We start from the raw sequence: 8,302 nt of genomic DNA, 5'->3' as shown, positions 1-8,302 counted from the left end.
AAGATAATCTCCCACATTAATTTTTAAGAACAGTTTGTGTTGAAGTACAATTGATATAAAAAGGAAGCTGAAAATGTTTAATGTATATGATTTGATGAGTTTGGAGATGTGCACATACCTGTAGAACCATTACTGCAGTCAGGGGGACACGTGGGACCATTTTAGGTGTAAGGACACAGGGCAGAAGGAAGGGATGGATAAAGGTACTACATGCAAATGGTGACTAAGAGAAGTAGCTATACGTACATCAGACAAAATAGACTTTAAGTCCAAAGCTGTCACAGAGAAAAAGAGAGTCCTTTTATAATGTTAAAAGGATTTCCCTCATTATTGAGTACTCTACACATTCAGAGAAACTTCTCTAGTAACGAACTATAGAAATGATCCCTGAAAGTATAGTCTTTCCCTCATTACTGAAAGCAGGATAAAGAAATGAATAATCCAGTGGACTGAGGACTCGGGCTTAATGTAAACAACAACAAAAACTTGATGGATTGTTCTCGAGCAGACCCTGAACATATGAAAACTTCCAGGGATCCTGATATTTGTCTTGGGCTTTTGGGCCTGGAGAGAAATCACTTTTGTTACCAGAGGAAGTCACGTTTTGGATTATATGTTGCTTATTTCTTAAGCTCCAGAAAAGTTTTGTGCAAAAATTGCACCCAGGTATAGACAAAGTTCTGATCAGTAATAGAAGTGACTGTGTCCAATTTTGGCGAAAAGTTGGTATGAAGCAAAACAGCACAATCTATGAATCTATTAAATATGGGTGTTGACCCCCAGTATATGTTGAAGCAGCACCAAAATAAGGTGTTCTGACAGAAGAAAGAAGGAAACACCTGGGTAGATATTATGATTTGTACACATCATCCAGAAAGTCTCAGAAACACCTTTAAGATAATTCAATTTTAAAATGACAATTGATTATGAATACTAGGGTTTATTGTAATCTGGATACTAAAGCAAGTAAGTAAATATATTTTTCTTATCTGAGAATTGCACATAGACCAGCAACCGAAACCTGATCAGTAACTCCTAAACTGAAACTTAGAACAGCCCTTTAGTAAGTGTTTTAATATTAAAAAATAATATTCTCTTTGAGATGTTTTCCCAATAAAAGTAAAGGAAAATTACAAGATAAAAGAATCTGGCACACATAATTTTCCATATGAAATCTACTGGCTAAGCACACTTACATGTATATGTCCACCAGAAATCTGTCTCTGTATCTGTCTCTCACTCTGACACACACAATTAACTCAGAACACCTAATTTATAAAGGCACCTTATGTTATCACCGTGTCCTAAAAGTAGAAACACTATTAGGTAGAGAGCCCAGCTCACAATCCATCTCCATGGCCAGGCCTATTCTCGTGTTTCAAAAAATAACAAAATAGAAAGGAATAAAGAAACTCATCACTTGCAGCAAGTCTCTAGCACTGAAAACCTAACTACTAGGCATATCTCAGGAATATGACTAGTCCATGCTTTACTTAAATATATATTCCATTATTAAATGGGAAATAGTAAATATCATTAATCACATTCAAACAAGACACATTCACATTGCTTTAATTATAATCACCCTACGTCATTCACAGCTAAATTATGTCCAATTAGTTCCTATAGATATTTATATTAGTTACCAACTACTTGCTCAGCTATGGACCTTGTAAAGAAAAATATATCATAATGATTTCCTTAATTTAATAATAAACCTTTCTGTTTTCCTGAAAGTAGTTGCCAGAGTACTTCTTGGTTCCTGGGACAAATATCCAATAAAAAGTTTCTAGGTTTTGAAATGACCAATACACTATGGTATGTATCACAGTCTAAAAAAACAAGGGCTGTGATCTTTTCTTCACAATTACAAATCTGTTGCTCTCCAATTATTATTCTAATAAATCTAAAGAGGTATTCAGGCTTTGCTATTATGGTGGAATTGATTATCACCATTGTTTTGATGTCTCATGGACATGACTTCAGAAGTATAACTGTGAGCTGGAGATGCGTCTTTAGTAAACAGAGGCCAAAGCCCCCAGACACATTCAGGGATCCAACACTCAATACTTCCAACGCATTAGAAGCTCTATTAGGAAGAAATAAGCTTTTAGCTCCATTCCCTGCAGCATTTTGGGGTACTGCAGCTTCATGAGATTTTCTCTAATGTAACCTTTCAAAGTCAGCCACAAAAGCTCTGATTCTAGATCATATTGGCATCTGACCTTTGTAAACTTACACACAGGAAAAAAACAGGAGAAAGGAAGATGCTAAAGGAGACACAGTTATCTATTTCAAAATGCAGCTCTACCCACAAGCTATAGGGATATCGTGACCTATAAAGTTCAGAGCTGTGTTGATTCTTCCTAGAAATTACCCACAGGTATTATGGTTTTCTGCCATCACTAAAAAATGTCATTGCTGAGATAACTGCTCCAGTTTGAGAAAGTAGACGATTTAACAAGTACCTGATACCTGAAAGATTAGGGGAAGGGGGAGTGATTTGATTACTGCCATTTCAACCTGCTAATAGGCCAGATGATAAGACATCTCATTCTCTCCGAAACTATATCATAATTCAGACACTCCTTACAGTGTTTTATTTGCATATATTTCCTTTAGATACAGTGCTTTTTTTTTCTTCTTTTAAATTGGCTCTGAGATAGCCAATGTCCAATCTAATTATGTGATAATAAGTGTTAATGACAGTATTATCAGATAATAACTGGGCTTCATTAATGTGTCTCATTATGATTCTCAGTCTCTTGTGGAAGGTTGTGTAGGAAAGACCTTGGGTGTTCCAAATTATTTCTGAACGTAACTGTTATAGATCCATAGCTGGGGGAAAAGAACGTATCTGTGACATCCTAAAACCTTTTCTCTAAAAATTTCACTATATGCCTTCAACATAATGGAAATTTAAAAAAGGCACAAAGTCCTGACTTGGCAAATAATGTGTAAGATCATTTGAACTGCTATTGATCTATTTTGATATACTGATATATTTTGGAAGAAGTAGATAGGAGTCCATGTATAAAATAGCCACCAGCTTGATTATCTAATTTCAAGTTTAAATTGTTTAGATGGAGGAAACACATAAAGTGTTACAACTTTTAACTGGGTTCAGCTACACTAATATTAATACTCAGAGGGGTATTGTCAAGTTGTCATTTGATGCCACTTTAACTATTGATTTATCTAGTCACTTCTTGTATTTTGTATTTGAAATAAATGTGTGTGTGTGTGTGTTAGGTATATATTGGGTTAATAACTAAATAGCTATAAAAATTGAGCTAAAATTTTAAGTTTTTACCAATGAACAGTAACCTGACTTTAATCTAATTTAAAAAATTAGGGGTGAGACATATTTGCTCCACACTTTTAAAACTAAAACAGTTTGAAAAATAAATCTTTGATAGGCAAACGGAAGCCTTGTTCTGGGAAGAAATGAACCTTGTTGAATGTAATTAAATCACTGAAGATGTCACAAGGGCTCCACTTTAAATAAGATGTTAAATGGAATATGTAATTATATTTTAAAATTAGAGATTGGCTTGAGGTTTATATTTATTTTTGCATGTGCATCCGGTTGTTTTCTTATATCTAATGAAATACTTAAATCAGTCTTGAACATTCTTAGGATCCAGGAAACAATAGAAATCAAGACCCATATATGTTTCAATATTTAAAAGTTACAAATCTGTTAAGTTGGTAAATGAAGTTTGCTCTATCTTCTCATTTTGACAAATGTGCCTTTTTCATAAAGAAGGTTTAAATGAAGATTCCGAGATTCTCAAAGTTCATTTTGGGGAATACGGGGAAAGGTGCCCTCCTGCCATTGCCCCATAAAAGGCCTTACTGCACACATGTGGGCAACTCAGTTGACTTATCTAAGCTTAGTCTTCCGTTGTGCTCATGCAAAAAACTTCCCATTTCCCTGATGACCTTTGTTTATACAAGTACTCCTGAAAGAGGTAAAGGAAAGCAGTGCAGACTCAGAGACTTTTGAGGATGGAATTCTTGGTCTCTATGTAACACAGTATGAATTAAAAGGCAGGAGTAAAGTTGGTGCTATCAGTTTCAACTAATGTTATTGCCTTGGTCTTGTGAACTCCTTGACCTATAGGAAGGGCCATGGCCAGTGAAGGGGTTCTCTGTAGCCCAGGGTTCAGAGCAGCCTACTCTTTGGCTCAAGTTCATGGCATTACTATCTTAAATATATAGTATTGTTACTTGTTTCTTGCCATGGTGTGATTTCAATTTAATACCCCTATATTGGAAGTATAATGGGCTACAGAACAGAGGAATCATTTTTCAGCAAAAATTCAATAGGAAAAATTACCCTTCTCATAAGAAGTATTTAAACCTAAAAATGCCATCTCTATTCACTAAAGGACACTGACTTAATTCCATACTTAAAAACAAAAAGTGTAGTGTAGTGGTCAGAAAAAAGATAAATGAAGACAGACAGCAATAAGCAAAGAAAGATAGACTTCAAATTCCCAGTAACCATTTAGGAGGGAAATTAAAATTTCCATAGAAATCAGTAGCTAAAAAATAGATATTTTAAAATATATTCTTAAAACAAGTGCATGTGAAAAACTAAAATTTGGCAAAAATATTTTGAATGAAAATAGGACCTCATGGAAGACAAGGAAACTGTGAGTCTAATGAAACTGTTGATGGGACAAATGTCTTTTCATTAGGCAAACGGATTAATACCAGTTGTTTAGCCAGAAGAGAGCTGGAGAGTGATACCAGAAGGCCAGTATAGCATTTATATTTCATTATGTATAATTATACTGGTCAATTATATAGTTTTCAGTGCAGAATATAGATTCATTCACATCTGAATAGATGTATTTATATATTTACAAATATATAAATTTATATAAATATATAAAAACATCTTCCATCTAGTACAGTTGTTTAATATTTGGATCAGATGGTCATTCTATGTCAACTGACATTGAGATTCTTCATGCAAGATTTGTAATAAGGTTGACTATAGAGCTGACAATGAAGTCTCAATGAAAATGATTACTTGTAGCTGTGTGTGCTTCTTGTTACTTCAACAAGAAGGAGACACAGAATCTGAAGGAGGCTCCAGGCTCTAAGCTGTCAGCACAGAGCCCAACCTGAGGCTTGAACCCATGAACTGTGAGGTCAAGACCTGAGGCAAAGTTGGACACTTAACTGATTGAGCAACCAAGTTGCCCCTAAATATGATATATTTTAGATAAACATTTACTCTCTGCCCACGTAGAACATTTCTCTCAGGCAAGAGAGATGACTTTATATCATTGTTTCCATGTACAAAAGAACAATTTCTAAGTTTTTGTTAGCCAGATACTCTTAATTCCATGTAAAATATTTCTAGAGAAAATAAAGAGGAATTAAGCTTAGACAATGACCATGCATGGGGCTGAAGTCTCTTAAGACTCACTGGTAACTTCATAATTCTTTCCTAAGGGGAAAAAAGAGTCTACAATAAAAAGTAAATAATATTGACAGTTCCTATTGGTCTCAAGAAAGTCACACAAATATCATTATTCACCTTTTCCTAAAAGATATATTTTACTTATTACAAATATGTGACATACACTATGCTTACAGCTCTCTGGTGAGCTACATAAAAAACTTATCTGCTTAATATTTCAAGTTATTACTAAGGCAGAAGCTACCTTAAAAGATATAAAAAGATTCCCATGCTGCCCAGGATTTTGATTCATGAATAGTTACAGATGTGCAGACAACATGTTTTACTTGGCAGCAGATTAACGGTTGTTGGGGCACTTGGTGGCTCAGTATGTTAAGTACCCAACTCTTGATTTTGGCTCAGTCTGTGATCTTACCCTTCTTGAGATAGAGCTCTGCATCAGGTCCATGTTAACAGCATAGAATTCTCTCTCTCCTTCTCTCTGCTTCATTCCTGCTTGCTCTTTTCTCTCAAACTAAATAAATAAACATCAGAAAAAATAAAGGTTGTGGGCAGAAACAAGGTTCACCTCCTCTGAAAAGGTGGGTATCCATAATCCCTTACAGTTGTGAGAAAGGAAAGTTCTACACACACACACACACACACACACACACACACACACGGCTAAAGTCAGTGTGTTAAAATTAATGTAATTATTTTGAGTGCAGAAATACGTGTTTTATTTTATTAAGTTTACTTATTTGTTTTGAGAGAGAGAGACAGAGAGAGAGAGAATCACAAGCAGACTCTGCACTGAAAGCACAGAGTTAGACCCATGAGACCAAGACCATGACTTGAGCCAATACCAAGTCAGAATCATAACTCACTGAGTCATCTGGGCATTCCAGAAATAGGCAGTTTAATTAATTAATGATTTTTTATTCCTTGGTGTCTTAAAATGTATATGTTCGTAATTATTTTAAGGAGTGACAAAACAAGAGAAGTTAGCTTTGCTTTTGGAGGGTAGCTCATATACCTTGTTGATGAAGACATGGGAAGGAAGCACAGAGACCCTGAAACCCCGTCTAGTTATGGACGTGGAGCACAGGGTCATTTTGTGGAGAGGCGCCTGGAGCAGAGAGGTCACAACTACACGGGGTGAGAAAGATGCTTTGTAATTCTCCGGCAGTCAAACCATCAGCTGCCTCATTCAGCCAATGAAGTGGAGTTCCTCCTCCTGGGGTTTCAAAATGTCTTTGCAGGTAGAGGAACTTTGTCATGCTTGCCTGCTTGCCCTCTCTTCCGCCTCTCCCTGGCCTCTGGGGACAAGAAAGTACAGTTGGTGGCGCTGAGAGCCTGAGGCCTCATCCCCTCCCTTGCCTTGTGATGGAGAGTGGCAGCCTGGTGAGGCCTTGAAGATAGAACAAACCTACTTCTAAAATTTGGGACTCTCTGGGGGCGCCTGGGTGGCTCAGTCAGGTAAGCTTCCGACTCTGGCTCAGGTCATGATCTCCCAGTTTGTGAGTTTGAGCCCCACATTGGGTTCTCAGCAGTCAGCAGGAGACTGCTTCAGATACTCTGTTCCTGTTGCTCTGTCCCTCCCCAGCTGTGTTCCCTGCCTGCCACCTCACCCTCTCTCTCCCTCTCAAAAATAAAGAAACACTAAACAAATTAAATTTGAGAGACTATGGAAATTGGATGAGGAATCAACCAAATTATTTAAGGAATTTTTCATGCCTTTCCCAAAAGAGGCCAGATTACTTAGAGAAAAAGCTCTTTGCACCAGTCCTCGTTTTATCTTTAAAAGGAAGATTGTTTAAATTAACAGAGAAAATTTCTTATCTGACTGTCGCTGGATATGATGATAGATGAAAATGGTTCTAAAAAGTTCATGAACTATCCAGGGTTCTGACCATCTCTGCATGAAGGAAAAATTGATTAATTAAAGGATGGCTGATCATAAGAACATGTTTTGATGTCTGTGTGGGAGTTATTTTATGTGTTAGTAACTCTTTGTTAATGTGGAAGAATGTGTCTTTCTGACTTGACATTAAAGTGCCCGTATTTCTATAAATGCTATGACCTTTAGCAGCATGGTATGATCAAAGGTATTATAAAGTGATTTGGGTTTAAAAAATGGGATTTTCAGAGTTTTAGAACAGGTATCTGGTTCCAAACGTCTATTTCCATATTTCAAGCACAAAATTAAGAACACTTAATTGAGACACAAGCCTTCCTTTGGGGAAAAAATATTAAACACACACAGTCAGATATGCTCACATACCTGATTTTCTAATTGTTTTTCTTTCAGAAATAAATATTTCAAGAATAAAATTGCAGGCAGAATGAGACATGTATTAAGTATGAAAAAACTCAAAAGTTGTGGCATCAGTTTGAAGTTGCTTATTATTCTGACAAAGCCAAAATGTGATCACCATTTTAAATCAGTAATTTTAATTTTTAGCACTTATAAAACAAAAGGGAAAAAAGACACATTTGTTCTACTGTCCTGGAAATTGGCAGCACAACAATATAATCACTGAAAACATGCCAACCGGGCATATCAACCAGAGGTTGGGTCATTAAAGTGTTTCTCTGGGAATAAAAACTTGAAAAGGATAGAAAACCAGGTATTAAATGACTACTACAGTCCAAATTTCTGAGCTAAGATGTAAAGACCTAAAATATAAACTTATACTTGCTAAAAAGTGCATGTTATTTTCATATATATGGGAAATACGTATATGAATGTAGGCACATTTGTGTGTATGTATGTACACATGTACAGATAGTGTCAGATTTTGGGAATTTAGTGTTCTCAATTTTAAAGAAAACAAAAATGCAAGTTATACACACAGATATTTTAGTATTTTGTTTTATAGG

General features: G+C 35.9%; 1 pseudogene; it reads right to left on the bottom strand.

The window, feature by feature from the left end:
- Nucleotides 1-288: 288 nt before the first annotated feature.
- Nucleotides 289-403, bottom strand: LOC115295015 (annotated as a pseudogene).
- Nucleotides 404-8,302: the final 7,899 nt, after the last annotated feature.

The sequence above is a fragment of the Suricata suricatta genome, chromosome 6, assembly GCF_006229205.1.
Source record: "Suricata suricatta isolate VVHF042 chromosome 6, meerkat_22Aug2017_6uvM2_HiC, whole genome shotgun sequence".
NCBI classification, from domain to species: Eukaryota; Metazoa; Chordata; class Mammalia; order Carnivora; family Herpestidae; genus Suricata; species Suricata suricatta.
The sequence above is the reverse complement of the archived record's forward strand: the minus strand, read 5'-3'. Positions and strand labels throughout refer to the sequence as shown.